Source organism: Cervus elaphus, unplaced genomic scaffold, assembly GCF_910594005.1.
Source record: "Cervus elaphus unplaced genomic scaffold, mCerEla1.1, whole genome shotgun sequence".
NCBI lineage: Eukaryota > Metazoa > Chordata > Mammalia > Artiodactyla > Cervidae > Cervus > Cervus elaphus.
This window is the reverse complement of record NW_025316782.1, coordinates 3,780,386-3,803,161: the sequence shown is the minus strand read 5'-3', so window position 1 is coordinate 3,803,161 and position 22,776 is coordinate 3,780,386.

Genomic DNA, 22,776 nt, shown 5'->3' with positions numbered 1-22,776 from the left:
GTTGAGGCCTCCTTGGAGAGGAGGTTGCTGGCAGGGGCTCTCTCCACACTGCAAGGTGCTGGAGCTCAGAGGGCTTCGTCAGAGGGAAGGGACCAGCAAGGGGCTGGATGCCCAAGACCTCTTTGGCCCAGCAGCCTCAGGGCAGCAGGGAGAGCAAGAGGCCCACTGTGCCTCTAGGTCGGCTCTGCCCCTTCCCACACGGGCAGCCAGCCCAGCCGCTGCCTGACAGACTCTGGCTCCCCCGAGCTCTCTGCCGGTGTAGGGGGCAGGAACAGACGTGTGCATGTGGTTCTGCCTTGGCCTGGAAGTGTGGACCCCCTGCCTGGCCCTCAGGCTCAGGGGCAAGGGCCGGGAGAGAGCACCACCCCGAAGCGCTTTTCTCCCGGACTTGGGAGCATTGTGCGCGCCTGGCGGGAACAGCCGGCGAGAGTGCTTGCAAAGCGGCCTTTGGAGGCAGCCGGGGAGGTCTTCCAGCGGGAGATAGCAGGTTGTGCTCAGAGGCCCCACAGGCCAGGGGCAGGACCCAGCAGGGCCCCTGTCCCTGGCCAGCCTTGCCCAGACGTTCCTGGCCTCCGGGGGGTACTGCCCCACCAAGGGGCAGGCTGCGGGGACTGGGCCCAGACATGCCTGGGCGCCTCCCCAGGCTCATCCCCGCTGGTGCCTTTCCCCTGGGCCTAGGCCTCGGTTGAGGCCTCCTTGGAGAGGAGGTTGCTGGCAGGGCCTGTCTCCACACTGCAAGGTGCTGGAGCTCAGAGGGACTCGTCAGAGGGAAGGGACCAGCAAGGGGCTGGATGCCCAAGACCTCTTTGGCCCAGCAGCCTCAGGGCAGCAGGGAGAGCAAGAGGCCCAGTATGCCCCTAGGTCGGCTCTGCCCCTTCCCAAACAGGCGGCCAGCCCAGCAGCTGCCTGAGAGTCTCTGGCTCCCCCGAGCTCTCTGCTGGTGCAGGGGGCAGGAACAAACCTGTGCATGTGGTTCTGCCTTGGCCAGGGACTGTGGACCCCCTGCCTGGCCCCCAGGCTCAGGGGCAAGGGCCGGGAGAGAGCACCACCCCGAAGCGCTTTTCTCCCAGGCTTGGGAGCATTGTGCGCAGCTGGCGGGAACAGCCGGCGAGAGTGCTTGCAAAGCGGCCTTTGGAGGCAGCCGGGGAGGTCTTCCAGCGGGAGAGGGCCGGTTGTGCTCAGAGGCCCCACAGGCCAGGGGCAGGACCCAGCAAGTCCCCTTCCCCTGGCCAGCCTTGCCCAGACCTTCCTGGCCTCCGGGGCTACTGCCCCACCAAGGGGCAGGCTGCGGGGACTGGGTCCAGACATGCCCGGGCGCCTCCCCAGGCTCATCCCCGCTGGTGCCTTTCCCCTGGGCCTAGGCCTCGGTTGAGGCCTCCTTGGAGAGGAGGTTGCTGGCAGGGGCTCTCTCCACACTGCAAGGGGCTGCAGCTCAGAGGGCTTCGTCAGAGGGAAGGGACCAGCAAGGGGCTGGATGCCCAAGACCTCTTTGGCCCAGCAGCCTCAGGGCAGCAGGGAGAGCAAGAGGCCCACTGTGCCTCTAGGTCGGCTCTGCCCCTTTCCACACGGGCAGCCAGCCCAGCAGCTGCCTGACAGACTCTGGCTCCCCCGAGCTCTTTGCCGGTGTAGGGGGCAGGAACAGACGTGTGCATGTGGTTCTGCCTTGGCCTGGGAGTGTGGACCCCCTGCCTGGCCCTCAGGCTCAGGGGGAAGGGCCGGGAGAGAGCACCACCCCGAAGCGCTTTTCTCCCGGACTTGGGAGCATTTTGCGCGGCTGGCGGGAACAGCCGGCGAGAGTGCTTGCAAAGCGGACTTTGGAGGCAGCCGGAGAGGTCTTCCAGCGGGAGAGGGCCGGTTGTGCTCAGAGGCCCCACAGGCCAGGGGCAGGACCCAGCAGGGCCCCTGCCCCTGGCCAGACTTGCCCAGACCTTCCTGGCCTCCGGGGGTACAGCCCCACCAAGGGGCAGGCTCGGGGACTGGGTCCAGACATGCCCGGGCGCCTCCCCAGGCTCATCCCCGCTGGTGCCTTTCCCCTGGGCCTAGGCCTCGCTTGAGGCCTCCTTGGAGAGGAGGTTGCTGGCAGGGGCTCTCTCCACACTGCAAGGTGCTGGAGCTCAGAGGGCTTCGTCAGAGGGAAGGGACCAGCAAGGGGCTGGATGCCCAAGACCTCTTTGGCCCAGCAGCCTCAGGGCAGCAGGGAGAGCAAGAGGCCCACTGTGCCTCTAGGTCGGCTCTGCCCCTTCCCACACGGGCGGCCAGCCCAGCAGCTGCCTGACAGACTCTGGCTCCCCCGAGCTCTCTGCCGGTGTAGGGGGCAGGAACAGACGTGTGCATGTGGTTCTGCCTTGGCCTGGGAGTGTGGACCCCTGCCTGGCCCCCAGGCTCAGGGGCAAGGGCCGGGAGAGAGCACCACCCCGAAGCGCTTTTCTCCCGGACTTGGGAGCATTGTGCGCGCCTGGCGGGAACAGCCGGCGAGAGTGCTTGCAAAGCGGCCTTTGGAGGCAGCCGGGGAGGTCTTCCAGCGGGAGATGGCCGGTTGTGCTCAGAGGCCCCACAGGCCAGGGGCAGGACCCAGCAGGGCCCCTGTCCCTGGCCAGCCTTGCCCAGACCTTCCTGGCCTCCGGGGGTACTGCCCCACCAAGGGGCAGGCTGCGGGGACTGGGCCCAGACATGCCTGGGCGCCTCCCCAGGCTCATCCCCGCTGGTGCCTTTCCCCTGGGCCTAGGCCTCGGTTGAGGCCTCCTTGGAGAGGAGGTTGCTGGTAGGGCCTGTCTCCACACTGCATGGTGCTGGAGCTCAGAGGGACTCGTCAGAGGGAAGGGACCAGCAAGGGGCTGGATGCCCAAGACCTCTTTGGCCCAGCAGCCTCAGGGCAGCAGGGAGAGCAAGAGGCCCAGTGTGCCCCTAGGTCGGCTCTGCCCCTTCCCAAACAGGCGGCCAGCCCAGCAGCTGCCTGAGAGTCTCTGGCTCCCCCGAGCTCTCTGCTGGTGCAGGGGACAGGAACAGACCTGTGTATGTGGTTCTGCCTTGGCCAGGGACTGTGGACCCCCTGCCTGGCCCCCAGGCTCAGGGGCAAGGGCCGGGAGAGAGCACCACCCCGAAGCGCTTTTCTCCCGGGCTTGGGAGCATTGTGCGCAGCTGGCGGGAACAGCCGGCGAGAGTGCTTGCAAAGCGGCCTTTGGAGGCAGCCGGGGAGGTCTTCCAGCGGGAGAGGGCCGGTTGTGCTCAGAGGCCCCACAGGCCAGGGGCAGGACCCAGCAAGTCCCCTTCCCCTGGCCAGCCTTGCCCAGACCTTCCTGGCCTCCGGGGCTACTGCCCCACCAAGGGGCAGGCTGCGGGGACTGGGTCCAGACATGCCCGGGCGCCTCCCCAGGCTCATCCCCGCTGGTGCCTTTCCCCTGGGCCTAGGCCTCGGTTGAGGCCTCCTTGGAGAGGAGGTTGCTGGCAGGGGCTCTCTCCACACTGCAAGGTGCTGGAGCTCAGAGGGACTCGTCAGAGGGAAGGGACCAGCAAGGGGCTGGATGCCCAAGACCTCTTTGGCACAGCAGCCTCAGGGCAGCAGGGAGAGCAAGAGGCCCACTGTGCCTCTAGGTCGGCTCTGCCCCTTCCCACACGGGCGGCCAGCCCAGCAGCTGCCTGACAGACTCTGGCTCCCCCGAGCTCTCTGCCGGTGCAGGGGGCAGGAACAGACGTGTGCATGTGGTTCTGCCTTGGCCTGGGAGTGTGGACCCCTGCCTGGCCCCCAGGCTCAGGGGCAAGGGCCGGGAGAGAGCACCACCCCGAAGCGCTTTTCTCCCGGACTTGGGAGCATTGTGCGCGGCTGGCGGGAACAGCCGGCGAGAGTGCTTGCAAAGCGGCCTTTGGAGGCAGCCGGGGAGGTCTTCCAGCGGGAGAGGGTCGTTGGTGCTCAGAGGCCCCACAGGCCAGGGACAGCACCCAGCAGGTCCCCTTCCCCTGGCCAGCCTTGCCCAGACCTTCCTGGCCTCCGGGGGTACTGCCCCACCAAGGGGCAGGCTGCGGGGACTGGGTCCAGACATTCCCCTGCGCTTTCCCAGGCTCATCCCCGCTGGTGCCTTTCCCCTGGGCCTAGGCCTCGGTTGAGGCCTCCTTGGAGAGGAGGTTGCTGGCAGGGGCTCTCTCCACACTGCAAGGTGCTGGAGCTCAGAGGGCTTCGTCAGAGGGAAGGGACCAGCAAGGGGCTGGATGCCCAAGACCTCTTTGGCCCAGCAGCCTCAGGGCAGCAGGGAGAGCAAGAGGCCCACTGTGCCTCTAGGTCGGCTCTGCCCCTTCCCACACGGGCAGCCAGCCCAGCAGCTGCCTGACAGACTCTGGCTCCCCCGAGCTCTCTGCCGGTGTAGGGGGCAGGAACAGACGTGTGCATGTGATTCTGCCTTGGCCTGGGAGTGTGGACCCCCTGCCTGGCCCCCAGGCTCAGGGGCAAGGGCCGGGAGAGAGCACCACCCCGAAGCGCTTTTCTCCCGGGCTTGGGAGCATTGTGCGCAGTTGGCGGGAACAGCCGGCGAGAGTGCTTGCAAAGCGGCCTTTGGAGGCAGCCGGGGAGGTCTTCCAGCGGGAGAGGGCCGGTTGTGCTCAGAGGCCCCACAGGCCAGGGGCAGGACCCAGCAGGGCCCCTTCCACTGGCCAGCCTTGCCCAGACCTTCCTGGTCTCCGGGGGTACTGCCCCACCAAGGGGCAGGCTGCGGGGACTGGGTCCAGACATTCCCCTGCCCCTTCCCAGGCTCATCCCCGCTGGTGCCTTTCCCCTGGGCCTAGGCCTCGGTTGAGGCCTCCTTGGAGAGGAGGTTGCTGGCAGGTGCTGTCTCCACACTGCAAGGTGCTGGAGCTCAGAGGGACTCGTCAGAGGGAAGGGACCAGCAAGGGGCTGGATGCCCAAGACCTCTTTGGCCCAGCAGCCTCAGGGCAGCAGGGAGAGCAAGAGGCCCAGTGTGCCCCTAGGTCGGCTCTGCCCCTTCCCACACAGGCGGCCAGCCCAGCAGCTGCCTGACAGACTCTGGCTCCCCCGAGCTCTCTGCTGGTGCAGGGGACAGGAACAGACCTGTGCATGTGGTTCTGCCTTGGCCAGAGACTGTGGACCCCCTGCCTGGCCCCCAGGCTCAGGGGCAAGGGCCGGGAGAGAGCACCACCCCGAAGCGCTTTTCTCCCGGGCTTGGGATCATTGTGCGCAGCTGGCGGGAACAGCCAGCGAGAATGCTTGCAAAGCGGCCTTTGGAGGCAGCCGGGGAGGTCTTCCAGCGGGAGAGGGCCGGTTGTGCTCAGAGGCCCCACAGGCCAGGGGCAGGACCCAGCAAGTTCCCTCCCCCTGGCCAGCCTTGCCCAGACCTTCCTGGCCTCCGGGGCTACTGCCCCACCAAGGGGCAGGCTGCGGGGACTGGGTCCAGACACGCCCGGGCGCCTCCCCAGGCTCATCCCCGCTGGTGCCTTTCCCCTGGGCCTAGGCCTCGCTTGAGGCCTCCTTGGAGAGGAGGTTGCTGGCAGGGGCTCTCTCCACACTGCAAGGTGCTGGAGCTCAGAGGGCTTCGTCAGAGGGAAGGGACCAGCAAGGGGCTGGATGCCCAAGACCTCTTTGGCCCAGCAGCCTCAGGGCAGCAGGGAGAGCAAGAGGCCCACTGTGCCTCTAGGTCGGCTCTGCCCCTTCCCACACAGGAGGCCAGACCAGCAGCTGCCTGACAGACTCTGGCTCTCCCGAGCTCTCTGCCGGTGTAGGGGGCAGGAACAGACGTGTGCATGTGGTTCTGCCTTGGCCTGGGAGTGTGGACCCCTGCCTGGCCCCCAGGCTCAGGGGCAAGGGCCGGGAGAGAGCACCACCCCGAAGCGCTTTTCTCCCGGACTTGGGAGCATTGTGCGCGGCTGGCGGGAACAGCCGGCGAGAGTGCTTGCAAAGCGGCCTTTGGAGGCAGCCGGGGAGGTCTTCCAGCGGGAGAGGGCCGGTTGTGCTCAGAGGCCCCACAGGCCAGGGACAGCACCCAGCAGGTCCCCTTCCCCTGGCCAGCCTTGCCCAGACCTTCCTGGCCTCCGGGGGTACTGCCCCACCAAGGGGCAGGCTGCGGGGACTGGGTCCAGACATTCCCCTGCGCTTTCCCAGGCTCATCCCCGCTGGTGCCTTTCCCCTGGGCCTAGGCCTCGGTTGAGGCCTCCTTGGAGAGGAGGTTGCTGGCAGGTGCTGTCTCCACACTGCAAGGTGCTGGAGCTCAGAGGGACTCGTCAGAGGGAAGGGACCAGCAAGGGGCTGGATGCCCAAGACCTCTTTGGCCCAGCAGCCTCAGGGCAGCAGGGAGAGCAAGAGGCCCAGTGTGCCCCTAGGTCGGCTCTGCCCCTTCCCAAACAGGCGGCCAGCCCAGCAGCTGACTGAGAGTCTCTGGCTCCCCCGAGCTCTCTGCTGGTGCAGGGGACAGGAACAGACCTGTGCATGTGGTTCTGCCTTGGCCAGGGACTGTGGACCCCCTGCCTGGCCCCCAGGCTCAGGGGCAAGGGCCGGGAGAGAGCACCACCCCGAAGCGCTTTTCTCCCGGGCTTGGGAGCATTGTGCGCAGCTGGCGGGAACAGCCGGCGATAGTGCTTGCAAAGCGGCCTTTGGAGGCAGCCGGGGAGGTCTTCCAGCGGGAGAGGGCCGGTTGTGCTCAGAGGCCCCACAGGCCAGGGGCAGGACCCAGCAAGTCCCCTTCCCCTGGCCAGCCTTGCCCAGACCTACCTGGCGTCCGGGGCTACTGCCCCACCAAGGGGCAGGCTGCGGGGACTGGGTCCAGACATGCCCGGGCGCCTCCCCAGGCTCATCCCCGCTGGTGCCTTTCCCCTGGGCCTAGGCCTCGGTTGAGGCCTCCTTGGAGAGGAGGTTGCTGGCAGGGGCTCTCTCCACACTGCAAGGTGCTGGAGCTCAGAGGGCTTCGTCAGAGGGAAGGGACCAGCAAGGGGCTGGATGCCCAAGACCTCTTTGGCCCAGCAGCCTCAGGGCAGCAGGGAGAGCAAGAGGCCCACTGTGCCTCTAGGTCGGCTCTGCCCCTTCCCACACGGGCAGCCAGCCCAGCAGCTGCCTGACAGACTCTGGCTCCACCGAGCTCTCTGCCGGTGTAGGGGGCAGGAACAGACGTGTGCATGTGGTTCTGCCTTGGCCTGGGAGTGTGGACCCCCTGCCTCGCCCTCAGGCTCAGGGGGAAGGGCCGGGAGAGAGCACCACCCCGAAGCGCTTTTCTCCCGGACTTGGGAGCATTTTGCGCAGCTGGCAGGAACAGCCGGCGAGAGTGCTTGCAAAGCGGCCTTTGGAGGCAGCCGGGGAGGTCTTCCAGCGGGAGAGGGCCGGTTGTGCTCAGAGGCCCCACAGGCCAGGGGCAGGACCCAGCAGGGCCCCTGCCCTTGGCCAGCCTTGCCCAGACCTTCCTGGCCTCCGGGGGTACAGCCCCACCAAGGGGCAGGCTGCGGGGACTGGGCCCAGACATGTCTGGGCCCCTCCCCAGGCTCATCCCCGCTGGTGCCTTTCCCCTGGGCCTAGGCCTCGGTTGAGGCCTCCTTGGAGAGGAGGTTGCTGGCAGGTGCTGTCTCCACACTGCTAGGTGCTCGAGCTCAGAGGGACTCGTCAGAGGGAAGGGACCAGCAAGGGGCTGGATGCCCAAGACCTCTTTGGCCCAGCAGCCTCAGGGCAGCAGGGAGAGCAAGAGGCCCAGTGAGCCCCTAGGTCGGCTCTGCCCCTTCCCACACAGGCGGCCAGCCCAGCAGCTGCCTGACAGTCTCTGGCTCCCCCGAGCTCTCTGCTGGTGCAGGGGGCAGGAACAGATCTGTGCATGTGGTTCTTCCTTGGCCACGGACTGTGAACCCTCTGCCTGGCACCCAGGCTCAGGGGCAAGGGCCGGGAGAGAGCACCACCCCGAAGCGCTTTTCTCCCGGGCTTGGGAGCATGGTGCGCAGCTGGCGGGAACAGCCAGCGAGAGTGCTTGCAAAGCGGCCTTTGGAGGCAGCCGGGGAGGTCTTCCAGCGGGAGAGGGCCGGTTGTGCTCAGAGGCCCCACAGGCCAGGGGCAGAACCCAGCAGGGCCCCTTCCCCTCGCCAGCCTTGCCCAGACCTTCCTGGTCTCCGGGGGTACTGCCCCACCAAGGGGCAGGCTGCGGGGACTGGGTCCAGACATTCCCCTGCGCCTTCCCAGGCTCATCCCCGCTGGTGCCTTTCCCCTGGGCCTAGGCCTCGGTTGAGGCCTCCTTGGAGAGGAGGTTGCTGGCAGGGGCTCTCTCCACACTGCAAGGTGCTGGAGCTCAGAGGGCTTCGTCAGAGGGAAGGGACCAGCAAGGGGCTGGATGCCCAAGACCTCTTTGGCCCAGCAGCCTCAGGGCAGCAGGGAGAGTAAGAGGCCCACTGTGCCTCTAGGTCGGCTCTGCCCCTTCCCACACGGGCAGCCAGCCCAGCCGCTGCCTGACAGACTCTGGCTCCCCCGAGCTCTCTGCCGGTGTAGGGGGCAGGAACAGACGTGTGCATGTGGTTCTGCCTTGGCCTGGGAGTGTGGACCCCCTGCCTGGCCCTCAGGCTCAGGGGCAAGGGCCGGGAGAGAGCACCACCCCGAAGCGCTTTTCTCCCGGACTTGGGAGCATTTTGCGCGGCTGGCGGGAACAGCCGGCGAGAGTGCTTGCAAAGCGGCCTTTGGAGGCAGCCGGGGAGGTCTTCCAGCGGGAGATAGCAGGTTGTGCTCAGAGGCCCCACAGGCCAGGGGCAGGACCCAGCAGGGCCCCTGCCCCTGGCCAGCCTTGCCCAGACCTTCCTGGCCTCCGGGGGTACTGCCCCACCAAGGGGCAGGCTGCGGGGACTGGGCCCAGACATGCCTGGGCGCCTCCCCAGGCTCATCCCCGCTGGTGCCTTTCCCCTGGGCCTAGGCCTCGGTTGAGGCCTCCTTGGAGAGGAGGTTGCTGGCAGGGCCTGTCTCCACACTGCAAGGTGCTGGAGCTCAGAGGGACTCGTCAGAGGGAAGGGACCAGCAAGGGGCTGGATGCCCAAGACCTCTTTGGCCCAGCAGCCTCAGGGCAGCAGGGAGAGCAAGAGGCCCAGTATGCCCCTAGGTCGGCTCTGCCCCTTCCCAAACAGGCGGCCAGCCCAGCAGCTGCCTGAGAGTCTCTGGCTCCCCCGAGCTCTCTGCTGGTGCAGGGGGCAGGAACAGACCTGTGCATGTGGTTCTGCCTTGGCCAGGGACTGTGGACCCCCTGCCTGGCCCCCAGGCTCAGGGGCAAGGGCCGGGAGAGAGCACCACCCCGAAGCGCTTTTCTCCCAGGCTTGGGAGCATTGTGCGCAGCTGGCGGGAACAGCCGGCGAGAGTGCTTGCAAAGCGGCCTTTGGAGGCAGCCGGGGAGGTCTTCCAGCGGGAGAGGGCCGGTTGTGCTCAGAGGCCCCACAGGCCAGGGGCAGGACCCAGCAAGTCCCCTTCCCCTGGCCAGCCTTGCCCAGACCTTCCTGGCCTCCGGGGCTACTGCCCCACCAAGGGGCAGGCTGCGGGGACTGGGTCCAGACATGCCCGGGCGCATCCCCAGGCTCATCCCCGCTGGTGCCTTTCCCCTGGGCCTAGGCCTCGGTTGAGGCCTCCTTGGAGAGGAGGTTGCTGGCAGGGGCTCTCTCCACACTGCAAGGGGCTGCAGCTCAGAGGGCTTCGTCAGAGGGAAGGGACCAGCAAGGGGCTGGATGCCCAAGACCTCTTTGGCCCAGCAGCCTCAGGGCAGCAGGGAGAGCAAGAGGCCCACTGTGCCTCTAGGTCGGCTCTGCCCCTTTCCACACGGGCAGCCAGCCCAGCAGCTGCCTGACAGACTCTGGCTCCCCCGAGCTCTTTGCCGGTGTAGGGGGCAGGAACAGACGTGTGCATGTGGTTCTGCCTTGGCCTGGGAGTGTGGACCCCCTGCCTGGCCCTCAGGCTCAGGGGGAAGGGCCGGGAGAGAGCACCACCCCGAAGCGCTTTTCTCCCGGACTTGGGAGCATTTTGCGCGGCTGGCGGGAACAGCCGGCGAGAGTGCTTGCAAAGCGGACTTTGGAGGCAGCCGGAGAGGTCTTCCAGCGGGAGAGGGCCGGTTGTGCTCAGAGGCCCCACAGTCCAGGGGCAGGACCCAGCAGGGCCCCTGCCCCTGGCCAGCCTTGCCCAGACCTTCCTGGCCTCCGGGGGTACAGCCCCACCAAGGGGCAGGCTCGGGGACTGGGCCCAGACATGTCTGGGCGCCTCCCCAGGGTCATTCCCGCTGGTGCCTTTCCCCTGGGCCTAGGCCTCGGTTGAGGCCTCCTTGGAGAGGAGGTTGCTGGCAGGTGCTGTCTCCACACTGCAAGGTGCTGGAGCTCAGAGGGACTCGTCAGAGGGAAGGGACCAGCAAGGGGCTGGATGCCCAAGACCTCTTTGGCCCAGCAGCCTCAGGGCAGCAGGGAGAGCAAGAGGCCCAGTGTGCCCCTTGGTGGGCTCTGCCCCTTCCCAAACAGGCGGCCAGCCCAGCAGCTGCCTGAGAGTTTCTGGCTCCCCCGAGCTCTCTGCTGGTGCAGGGGACAGGAAGAGACCTGTGCATGTGGTTCTGCCTTGGCCAGGGACTGTGGACCCCCTGCCTGGCCCCCAGGCTCAGGGGCAAGGGCCGGTAGAGAGCACCACCCCGAAGCGCTTTTCTCCCGGGCTTGGGAGCATTGTGCGCAGCTGGCGGGAACAGCCGGCGAGAGTGCTTGCAAAGCGGCCTTTGGAGGCAGCCGGGGAGGTCTTCCAGCGGGAGAGGGCCGGTTGTGCTCAGAGGCCCCACAGGCCAGGGGCAGGACCCAGCAAGTCCCCTTCCCCTGGCCAGCCTTGCCCAGACCTTCCTGGCCTCCGGGGCTACTGCCCCACCAAGGGGCAGGCTGCGGGGACTGGGTCCAGACATGCCCGGGCGCCTCCCCAGGCTCATCCCCGCTGGTGCCTTTCCCCTGGGCCTAGGCCTCGGTTGAGGCCGCCTTGGAGAGGAGGTTGCTGGCAGGGGCTCTCTCCACACTGCAAGGTGCTGGAGCTCAGAGGGCTTCGTCAGAGGGAAGGGACCCTCAAGGGGCTGGATGCCCAAGACCTCTTTGGCCCAGCAGCCTCAGGGCAGCAGGGAGAGTAAGAGGCCCACTGTGCCTCTAGGTCGGCTCTGCCCCTTCCCACACGGGCGGCCAGCCCAGCAGCTGCCTGACAGACTCTGGCTCCCCCGAGCTCTCTGCCGGTGTAGGGGGCAGGACAGACGTGTGCATGTGGTTCTGCCTTGGCCTGGGAGTGTGGACCCCTGCCTGGCCCTCAGGCTCAGGGGCAAGGGCCGGGAGAGAGCACCACCCCGAAGCGCTTTTCTCCCGGGCTTGGGAGCATTTTGCGCGGCTGGCGGGAACAGCCGGCGAGAGTGCTTGCAAAGCGGCCTTTGGAGGCAGCCGGGGAGGTCTTCCAGCGGGAGAGGGCCGGTTGTGCTCAGAGGCCCTACAGGCCAGGGGCAGGACCCAGCAGGGCCCCTGCCCCTGGCCAGCCTTGCCCAGACCTTCCTGGCCTCCGGGGGTACTGCCCCACCAAGGGGCAGGCTGCGGACACTGGGCCCAGACATGTCTGGGCGCCTCCCCAGGCTCATCCCCGCTGGTGCCTTTCCCCTGGGCCTAGGCCTCGGTTGAGGCCTCCTTGGAGAGGAGGTTGCTGGCAGGGCCTGTCTCCACACTGCAAGGTGCTGGAGCTCAGAGGGACTCGTCAGAGGGAAGGGACCAGCAAGGGCTGGATGCCCAAGACCTCTTTGGCCCAGCAGCCTCAGGGCAGCAGGGAGAGCAAGAGGCCCAGTGTGCCCCTAGGTCGGCTGTGCCCCTTCCCAAACAGGCGGCCAGCCCAGCAGCTGCCTGAGAGTCTCTGGCTCCCCCGAGCTCTCTGCTGGTGCAGGGGACAGGAACAGACCTGTGCATGTGGTTCTGCCTTGGCCAGGGACTGTGGACCCCCTGCCTGGCCCCCAGGCTCAGGGGCAAGGGCCGGGAGAGAGCACCACCCCGAAGCGCTTTTCTCCCGGGCTTGGGAGCATTGTCCGCAGCTGGCGGGAACAGCCGGCGAGAGTGCTTGCAAAGCGGCCTTTGGAGGCAGCCGGGGAGGTCTTCCAGCGGGAGTGGGCCGGTTTTGCTCAGAGGCCCCACAGGCCAGGGGCAGGACCCAGCAAGTCCCCTTCCTCTGGCCAGCCTTGCCCAGACCTTCCTGGCCTCCGGGGCTACTGCCCCACCAAGGGGCAGGCTGCGGGGACTGGGTCCAGACATGCCCGGGCGCCTCCCCAGGCTCATCCCCGCTGGTGCCTTTCCCCTGGGCCTAGGCCTCGGTTGAGGCCTCCTTGGAGAGGAGCTTGCTGGCAGGGGCTCTCTCCACACTGCAAGGTGCTGGAGCTCAGAGGGCTTCGTCAGAGGGAAGGGACCAGCAAGGGGCTGGATGCCCAAGACCTCTTTGGCCCAGCAGCCTCAGGGCAGCAGGGAGAGCAAGAGGCCCACTGTGCCTCTAGGTCGGCTCTGCCCCTTCCCACACGGGCGGCCAGCCCAGCAGCTGCCTGACAGACTCTGGCTCCCCCGAGCTCTCTGCCGGTGTAGGGGGCAGGAACAGACGTGTGCATGTGGTTCTGCCTTGGCCTGGGAGTGTGGACCCCTGCCTGGCCCTCAGGCTCAGGGGGAAGGGCCGGGAGAGAGCACCACCCCGAAGCGCTTTTCTCCCGGACCTGGGAGCATTGTGCGCGGCTGGCGGGAACAGCCGGCGAGAGTGCTTGCAAAGCGGCATTTGGAGGCAGCCGGGGAGGTCTTCCAGCGGGAGAGGGCCGGTTGTGCTAAGAGGCCCCACAGGCCAGGGACAGCACCCAGCAGGGCCCCTGCCCCTGACCAGCCTTGCCCAGACCTACCTGGCCTCCGGGGGTTCTGCCCCACCAAGGGGCAGGCTGCGGGCACTGGGCCCAGACATGCCTGGGCGCCTCCCCAGGCTCATCCCCGCTGGTGTCTTTCCCCTGGGCCTAGGCCTTGGTTGAGGCCTCCTTGGAGACGAGGTTGCTGGCAGGTGCTGTCTCCACACTGCAAGGAGCTGGAGCTCAGAGGGACTCGTCAGAGGGAAGGGACCAGCAAGGGGCTGGATGCCCAAGACCTCTTTGGCCCAGCAGCCTCAGGGCAGCAGGGAGAGCAAGAGGCCCAGTGTGCCCCTAGGTCGGCTCTGCCCCTTCCCACACAGGCGGCCAGCCCAGCAGCTGCCTGACAGTCTCTGGCTCCCCCGAGCTCTCTGCCGGTGCAGGGGGCAGGAACAGACGTGGGCATGTGGTTCTGCCTTGGCCTGGGACTGTGGACCCCCTGCCTGGCCCTCAGGCTCAGGGGCAAGGGCCGGGAGAGAGCACCACCCCAAAGCGCTTTTCTCCCGGGCTTGCGAGCATTGTGCGCAGCTGGCGGGAACAGCCGGCGAGAGTGCTTGCAAAGCGGCCTTTGGAGGCAGCCGGGGAGGTCTTCCAGCGGGAGAGGGCCGGTTGTGCTCAGAGGCCCCACAGGCCAGGGGCAGGACCCAGCAAGTCCCCTTCCCCTGGCCAGCCTTGCCCAGACCTTCCTGGCCTCCGGGGGTACTGTCCCACCAAGGGGTAGGCTGCGGGGCCTGGGCCCAGACATGCCTGGGCGCCCCCCCAGGCTCATCCCCGCTGGTGCCTTTCCCCTGGGCCTAGGCCTCGGTTGAGGCCTCCTTGGAGAGGAGGTTGCTGGCAGGGGCTCTCTCCACACTGCAAGGTGCTGGAGCTCAGAGGGACTCGTCAGAGGGAAGGGACCAGCAAGGGGCTGGATGCCCAAGACCTCTTTGGCCCAGCAGCCTCAGGGCAGCAGGGAGAGCAAGAGGCCCAGTGTGTCTCTAGGTCGGCTCGGCCCCTTCCCACACAGGCGGCCAGCCCAGCAGCTGACTGACAGTCTCTGGCTCCCCCGAGCTCTCTGCTGGTGCAGGGGGCAGGAACAGACCTGTGCATGTGGTTCTGCCTTGGCCAGGGACTGTGGACCCCCTGCCTGGCCCCCAGGCTCAGGGGCAAGGGCCGGGAGAGAGCACCACCCCGAAGCGCTTTTCTCCCGGACTTGGGAGCATTGTGCACATCTGGTGGGAATAGCCGGCGAGAGTGCTTGCAAAGCGGCCTTTGGAGGCAGCCGGGGAGGTCTTCCAGCGGGAGAGGGCCGGTTGTGCTCAGAGGCCCCACAGGCCAGGGGCAGGACCCAGCAGGGCCCCTGCCCCTGGCCAGCCTTGCCCAGACCTTCCTGGCCTCCGGGGGTACTGCCCCACCAAGGGGCAGGCTGTGGGGACTGGGTCCAGACATGCCCGGGCACCTCCCCAGGCTCATCCCCGCTGGTCCTTTCCCCTGGGCCTAGGCCTCGGTTGAGGCCTCCTTGGAGAGGAGGTTGCTGGCATGGGCCCTCTCCACACTGAAGGTGCTGGAGCTCAGAGGGATTCGTCATAGTGAAGGGACCACAAAGGGGCTGGATGCCCAAGACCTCTTTGGCCCAGCAGCCTCAGGGCAGCAGGGAGAGCAAGAGGCCCACTGTGCCTCTAGGTCGGCTCTACCACTTCCCACACGGGCAGCCAGCAGAGCAGCTGCCTGAGAGACTCTGGCTCCCCCGAGCTCTCTGCCGGTGCAGGGGCCATGAACAGACGTGTGCATGTGGTTCTGCCTTGGCCTGGGAGTGTGGACCCCCTGTCTGGCCCTCAGGCTCAGGGGGAAGGGCCGGGAAAGAGCACCAGCCCGAAACGCTTTTCTCCCGGACTTGGGAGCATTGTGCGCAGCTGGCGGGAACAGCCGGCGAGAGTGCTTGCAAATCGGCCTTTGGAGGCAGCCGGGGAGGTCTTCCAGTGGGAGAGGGCCAGTTGTGCTCAGAGGCCCCACAGGCCAGGGGCAAGACCCAGCAGGTCCCCTTCCCCTGGCCAGCCTTGACCAGAACTTCCTGGCCTCCGGGGCTACTGCCCCACCAAGGGGCAGGCTGCGGGGACTGGGTCCAGACATGCCCGGGGGCCTCCCCAGGCTCATCCCCGCTGGTGCCTTTCCCCTGGGCCTAGGCCTCGCTTGAGGCCTCCTTGGAGAGGAGGTTGCTGGCAGGGGCTCTCTCCACACTGCAAGGGGCTGGAGCTCAGAGGGCGTCGTCAGAGGGAAGGGACCAGCAAAGGGCTGGATGCCCAAGACCTCTTTGGCCCAGCAGCCTCAAGGCAGCAGGGAGAGCAAGAGGCCCACTGTGCCTCTAGGTCGGCTCTGCCCCTTCCCACACGGGCGGCCAGCCCAGCAGCTGCCTGACAGACTCTGGCTCCCCCGAGCTCTCTGCCGGTGCAGGGGGCAGGAAGAGACGTGTGCATGTGGTTCTGCCGTGGCCTGGGAGTGTGGACACCCTGCCTGGCCCTCAGGCTCAGGGGGAAGGGCCGGGAGAGAGCACCACCCCGAAGCGCTTTTCTCCCAGACCTGGGAGCATTGTGCGCGGCTGGTGGGAACAGCCGGCGAGAGTGCTTGCAAAGCGGCATTTGGAGGCAGCCGGGGAGGTCTTCCAGAGGGAGAGGGCCGGTTGTGCTAAGAGGCCCCACAGGCCAGGGACACGACACAGCAGGGCCCCTGCCCCTGACCAGCCTTGCCCACACCCACCTGGCCTCCGGGGGTACTGCCCCACCAAGGGGCAGGCTGCGGGGACTGGGCCCAGACATGCCTGGGCGCCTCCCCAGGCTCATCCCCGCTGGTGTCTTTCCCCTGGGCCTAGGCCTCGGTTGAGGCCTCCTTGGAGACGAGGTTGCTGGCAGGTGCTGTCTCCACACTGCAAGGTGCTGGAGCTCAGAGGGACTCGTCAGAGGGAAGGGACCAGCAAGGGGCTGGATGCCCAAGACCTCTTTGGCCCAGCAGCCTCAGGGCAGCAGGGAGAGCAAGAGGCCCAGTGTGCCCCTAGGTCGGCTCTGCCCCTTCCCACACAGGCGGCCAGCCCAGCAGCTGCCTGACAGTCTCTGGCTCCCCCGAGCTCTCTGCTGGTGCAGGGGGCAGGAACAGACCTGTGCATGTGGTTCTGCCTTGGCCATGGTCTGTCGACCCCCTGCCTGGCCCCCAGGCTCAGGGGCAAGGGCCGGGAGAGAGCACCACCCCGAAGCGCTTTCCTCCCGGGCTTGGGAGCATTGTGCGCAGCTGGCGGGAACAGCCGGCGAGAATGCTTGCAAAGCGGCCTTTGGAGGCAGCCGGGGAGGTCTTCCAGTGGGAGAGGGCCGGTTGTGCTCACAGGCCCCACAGGCCAGGGACACGACCCAGCAGGGCCCCTGCCCCTGACCAGCCTTGCCCAGACCTACCTGGCCTCCGGGGGTACTGCCCCACCAAGGGGCAGGCTGCGGGCACTGGGCCCAGACATGCCTGGGCGCCTCCCCAGGCTCATCCCCGCTGGTGTCATTCCCCTGGGCCTAGGCCTTGGTGGAGGCCTCCTTGGAGACGAGGTTGCTGGCAGGTGCTGTCTCCACACTGCAAGGAGCTGGAGCTCAGAGGGCCTCGTCAGAGGGAAGGGACCAGCAAGGGGCTGGATGCCCAAGACCTCTTTGGCCCAGCAGCCTCAGGGCAGCAGGGAGAGCAAGAGGCCCACTGTGCCTCTAGGTCGGCTCTGCCCCTTCCCACACGAGCGGCCAGCCCAGCAGCTGCCTGAGAGACTCTGGCTCCCCCGAGCTCTCTGCCGGTGCATGGGGTAGGAACAGACCTGTGCATGTGGTTCTGCCTTGGCCTGGTAGTGTGGACCCCCTGCCTGGCCCTCAGGCTCAGGGGGAAGGGCCAGGAGAGAGCACCACCCCGAAGCGCTTTTCTCCCGGACTTGGGAGCATTGTGCGCGGCTGGCGGGAACAGCCGGCGAGAGTGCTTGCAAAGTGGCCTTTGGAGGCAGCCGGGGAGGTCTTCCAGCGGGAGAGGGCCGGTTGTGCTCAGAGGCCCCACAGGCCAGGGGCAGGACCCAGCAGGTCCCCTTCCCCTGGCCAGCCTTGCCCAGACCTTCCTGGCCTCCGGGGCTACTGCCCCACCAAGGGGGAGGCTGCGGGGACTGGGTCCAGACATGCCCGGGCACCTCCCCAGGCTCATCCCTGCTGGTGCCTTTCCCCTGGGCCTAGGCCTCGGTTGAGACCTCCTTGGAGAGGAGGTTGCTAGCAGGGGCTGTCTCCACACTGCAAGGTGCAGGAGCTCAGAGGGCTTCGTCAGAGGGAAGGGACCAGCAAGGGGCTGGATGCCCAAGACCTCTTTGGCCCAGCAGCCTCAGGGCAGCAGGGAGAGCAAGAGGCCCAGTGTGCCCCTAGGTCGGCTCTGCCCCTTCCCACACAGGCAGCCAGCCCAGCAGCTGCCTGACAGTCTCTGGCCCCCCCGAGCTCTCTGCTGGTGCAGGGGGCAGGAACAGACCTGTGCATGTGGTTCTGCCTTGGCCAGGGACTGTGGACCCCCTGCCTGGCCCCCAGGCTCAGGGGCAAGGGCCGGGAGAGAGCAACACCACGAAGCGCTTTTCTCCCGGGCTTGGGAGCATTGTGCGCAGCTGGCGGGAACAGCCGGCGAGAGTGCTTGCAAAGCGGCCTTTGGAGGCAGCCGGGGAGGTCTTCCAGCGGGAGAGGGCCGGTTGTGCTCAGAGGCCCCACAGGACAGGGGCAGGACCCAGCAGGGCCCCTGCCCCTGACCAGCCTTGTCCAGACCTTCCTGGCCTCCGGGGGTACTGCCCCACCAAGGGGCAGGCTGCGGGGACTGGGCCCAGACATGCCTGGGCGCCTCCCCAGGCTCATCCCCGCTGGTGTCTTTCCCCTGGGCCTAGGCCTCGGTTGAGGCCTCCTTGGAGACGAGGTTGCTGGCAGGTGCTGTCTCCACACTGCAAGGTGCTGGAGCTCAGAGGGACTCGTCAGAGGGAAGGGACCAGCAAGGGGCTGGATGCCCAAGACCTCTTTGGCCCAGCAGCCTCAGGGCAGCAGGGAGAGCAAGAGGCCCAGTGTGCCCCTAGGTCGGCTCTGCCCCTTCCCACACAGGCGGCCAGCCCAGCAGCTGCCTGACAGTCTCTGGCTCCCCCGAGCTCTCTGCTGGTGCAGGGGGCAGGAACAGACCTGTGCATGTGGTTCTGCCTTGGCCATGGTCTGTCGACCCCCTGCCTGGCCCCCAGGCTCAGGGGCAAGGGCCGGGAGAGAGCACCACCCCGAAGCGCTTTCCTCCCGGGCTTGGGAGCATTGTGCGCAGCTGGCGGGAACAGCCGGCGAGAATGCTTGCAAAGCGGCCTTTGGAGGCAGCCGGGGAGGTCTTCCAGTGGGAGAGGGCCGGTTGTGCTCACAGGCCCCACAGGCCAGGGACACGACCCAGCAGGGCCCCTGCCCCTGACCAGCCTTGCCCAGACCTACCTGGCCTCCGGGGGTACTGCCCCACCAAGGGGCAGGCTGCGGGCACTGGGCCCAGACATGCCTGGGCGCCTCCCCAGGCTCATCCCCGCTGGTGTCATTCCCCTGGGCCTAGGCCTTGGTGGAGGCCTCCTTGGAGACGAGGTTGCTGGCAGGTGCTGTCTCCACACTGCAAGGAGCTGGAGCTCAGAGGGCCTCGTCAGAGGGAAGGGACCAGCAAGGGGCTGGATGCCCAAGACCTCTTTGGCCCAGCAGCCTCAGGGCAGCAGGGAGAGCAAGAGGCCCACTGTGCCTCTAGGTCGGCTCTGCCCCTTCCCACACGGGCGGCCAGCCCAGCAGCTGCCTGAGAGACTCTGGCTCCCCCGAGCTCTCTGCCGGTGCATGGGGTAGGAACAGACCTGTGCATGTGGTTCTGCCTTGGCCTGGTAGTGTGGACCCCCTGCCTGGCCCTCAGGCTCAGGGGGAAGGGCCAGGAGAGAGCACCACCCCGAAGCGCTTTTCTCCCGGACTTGGGAGCATTGTGCGCGGCTGGCGGGAACAGCCGGCGAGAGTGCTTGCAAAGTGGCCTTTGGAGGCAGCCGGGGAGGTCTTCCAGCGGGAGAGGGCCGGTTGTGCTCAGAGGCCCCACAGGCCAGGGGCAGGACCCAGCAGGTCCCCTTCCCCTGGCCAGCCTTGCCCAGACCTTCCTGGCCTCCGGGGCTACTGCCCCACCAAGGGGGAGGCTGCGGGGACTGGGTCCAGACATGCCCGGGCACCTCCCCAGGCTCATCCCTGCTGGTGCCTTTCCCCTGGGCCTAGGCCTCGGTTGAGACCTCCTTGGAGAGGAGGTTGCTAGCAGGGGCTGTCTCCACACTGCAAGGTGCAGGAGCTCAGAGGGCTTCGTCAGAGGGAAGGGACCAGCAAGGGGCTGGATGCCCAAGACCTCTTTGGCCCAGCAGCCTCAGGGCAGCAGGGAGAGCAAGAGGCCCAGTGTGCCCCTAGGTCGGCTCTGCCCCTTCCCACACAGGCAGCCAGCCCAGCAGCTGCCTGACAGTCTCTGGCCCCCCCGAGCTCTCTGCTGGTGCAGGGGGCAGGAACAGACCTGTGCATGTGGTTCTGCCTTGGCCAGGGACTGTGGACCCCCTGCCTGGCCCCCAGGCTCAGGGGCAAGGGCCGGGAGAGAGCAACACCACGAAGCGCTTTTCTCCCGGGCTTGGGAGCATTGTGCGCAGCTGGCGGGAACAGCCGGCGAGAGTGCTTGCAAAGCGGCCTTTGGAGGCAGCCGGGGAGGTCTTCCAGCGGGAGAGGGCCGGTTGTGCTCAGAGGCCCCACAGGACAGGGGCAGGACCCAGCAGGGCCCCTTCCCCTGGCCAGCCTTGTCCAGACCTTCCTGGCCTCCGGGGGTACTGCCCCACCAAGGGGCAGGCTGCGGGGACTGGACCCAAACATGCCCGGGCGCCTCCCCAGGCTCATCCCCGCTGGTGCCTTTCCCCTGGGCCTAGGCCTCGGTTGAGGCCTCCTTGGAGAGGAGGTTGCTGGCAGGGGCTCTCTTCACACTGCAAGGGGCTGGAGCTCAGAGGGCTTCGTCAGAGGGAAGAGATCAGCAAAGGGCTGGATGCCCAAGACCTCTTTGGCCCAGCAGCCTCAAGGCAGCAGGGAGAGCAAGAGGCCCACTGTGCCTCTAGGTCGGCTCTGCCCCTTCCCACACGGGCGGCCAGCCCAGCAGCTGCCTGACAGACTCTGGCTCCCCCGAGCTCTCTGCCGGTGCAGGGGGCAGGAACAGACCTCTGCATGTGGTTCTGCCTTGGCCTGGGAGTGTGGACCCCCTGCCTGGCCCTCAGGCTCAGGGGGAAGGGCCGGGAGAGAGCACCACCCCGAAGCGCTTTTCTCCCGGACTTGGGAGCATTGTGTGCGGCTGACGGGAACAGCCGGCGAGAGTGCTTGCAAAGCGGCCTTTGGAGGCAGCCGGGGAGGTCTTCCAGCGGGAGAGGGCCGGTTGTGCTAAGAGGCCCTACAGGGCAGGGACACGACCCAGCAGGGCCCCTGCCCCTGACCAGCCTTGCCCAGACCTACCTGGCCTCCGGGGGTACTGCCCCACCAAGGGGCAGGCTGCGGGCACTGGGCCCAGACATGCCTTGGCGCCTCCCCAGGCTCATCCCCGCTGGTGTCTTTCCCCTGGGCCTAGGCCTTGGTGGAGGCCTCCTTGGAGACGAGGTTGCTGGCAGGTGCTGTCTCCACACTGCAAGGAGCTGGAGCTCAGAGGGCCTCGTCAGAGGGAAGGGACCAGCAAGGGGCTGGATGCCCAAGACGTCTTTGGCCCAGCAGCCTCAGGGCAGCAGGGAGAGCAAGAGGCCCAGTGTGCCCCTAGGTCGGCTCTGCCCCTTCCCACACAGGCGGCCAGCCCAGCAGCTGCCTGACAGTCTCCGGCTCCCCCGAGCTCTCTGCTGGTGCAGGGGCAGGAACAGACCTGTGCATGTGGTTCTGCCTTGGCCATGGACTGTGGACCCCCTGCCTGGCCCCCAGGCTCAGGGGCAAGGGCCGGGAGAGAGCAACACCACGAAGCGCTTTTCTCCCGGGCTTGGGAGCATTGTGCGCAGCTGGCGGGAACAGCCGGCGAGAGTGCTTGCAAAGCGGCCTTTGGAGGCAGCCGGGGAGGTCTTCCAGCGGGAGAGGGCCGGTTGTGCTCAGAGGCCCCGCAGGCCAGGGGCAGGACCCAGCAGGGCCCCTTCCCCTGGCCAGCCTTGTCCAGACCTTCCTGGCCTCCGGGGGTACTGCCCCACCAAGGGGCAGGCTGCGGGGACTGGACCCAAACATGCCCGGGCGCCTCCCCAGGCTCATCCCCGCTGGTGCCTTTCCCCTGGGCCTAGGCCTCGGTTGAGGCCTCCTTGGAGAGGAGGTTGCTGGCAGTGGCTGTCTCCACACTGCAAGGTGCTGGAGCTCAGAGGGCCTCGTCAGAGGGAAGGGACCAGCAAGGGGCTGGATGCCCAAGACCTCTTTGGCCCAGCAGCCTCAGGGCAGCAGGGAGAGCAAGAGGCCCAGTGTGCCCCTAGGTCGGCTCTGCCCATTCCCACACGGGCGGCCAGCCCAGCAGCTGCCTGACAGACTTTGGCTCCCCCGAGCTCTCTGCCGGTGCAGGGGACAGGAACAGACGTGTGCATGTGGTTCTGCCTTGGTCTGGTAGTGTGGACCCCCTGCCTGGCCCTCAGGCTCAGAAGGAAGGGCCGGGAGAGAGCACCACCCCGAAGCGCTTTTCTGCCGGACTTGGGAGCATTGTGCGCGGCTGGTGGGAACAGCCGGCGAGAGTGCTTGCAAAGCGGCCTTTGGAGGCAGCCGGGGAGGTCTTCCAGCGGGAGAGGGCCGGTTGTGCTCAGAGGCCCCACAGGCCAGGGGCAGGACCCAGCAGGGCCCCTGCCCTTGGCCAGCCTTGCCCAGACCTTCCTGGCCTCCGGGGGTACTGCCCCACCAACGGGCAGGCTGCGGGGACTGGGCCCAGACATGCCTGGGCGCCTCCCCAGGCTCATCCCCGCTGGTGCCTTTCCCCTGGGCCTAGGCCTCGGTTGAGGCCTCCTTGGAGAGGAGGTTGCTGGCAGGTGCTGTCTCCACACTGCAAGGTGCTGGAGCTCAGAGGGACTCGTCAGAGGGAAGGGACCAGCAAGGGGCTGGATGCCCAAGACCTCTTTGGCCCAGCAGCCTCAGGGCAGCAGGGAGAGCAAGAGGCCCAGTGTGCCCCTAGGTCGGCTCTGCCCCTTCCCAAACAGGCGGCCAGCCCAGCAGCTGCCTGAGAGTCTCTGGCTCCCCCGAGCTCTCTGCTCGTGCAGGGGGCAGGAACAGACCTGTGCATGTGGTTCTGCCTTGGCCAGGGACTGTGGACCCCCTGCCTGGCCCCCAGGCTCAGGGGCAAGGGCCGGGAGAGAGCAACACCACGAAGCGCTTTTCTCCCGGGCTTGGGAGCATTGTGCGCAGCTGGCGGGAACAGCCGGCGAGAGTGCTTGCAAAGCGGCCTTTGGAGGCAGCCGGGGAGGTCTTCCAGCGGGAGAGGGCCGGTTGTGCTCAGAGGCCCCACAGGCCAGGGGCAGGACCCAGCAGGGCCCCTGCCCCTGGCCAGCCTTGCCCAGACCTTCCTGGCCTCCGGGGGTACTGCCCCACCAAGGGGCAGGCTGCGGGGACTGGGCCCAGACATGCCTGGGCGCCTCCCCAGGCTCATCCCTGCTGGTGCCTTTCCCCTGCGCCTAGGCCTCGGTTGAGGCCTCCTTGGAGAGTAGGTTGCTGGCATGGGCTGTCTCCACACTGAAAGGTGCTAGAGCTCAGAGGGACTCGTCAGAGGGAAGGGACCAGCAAGGGGCTAGATGCCCAAGACCTCGTTGGCCCAGCAGCCTTAGGGCAGCAGGGAGAGCAAGAGGCCCAGTGTGTCTCTAGGTCGGCTCTGCCCCTTCCCACACAGGCGGCCAGCCCAGCAGCTGCCTGACAGTCTCTGGCTCCCCCGAGCT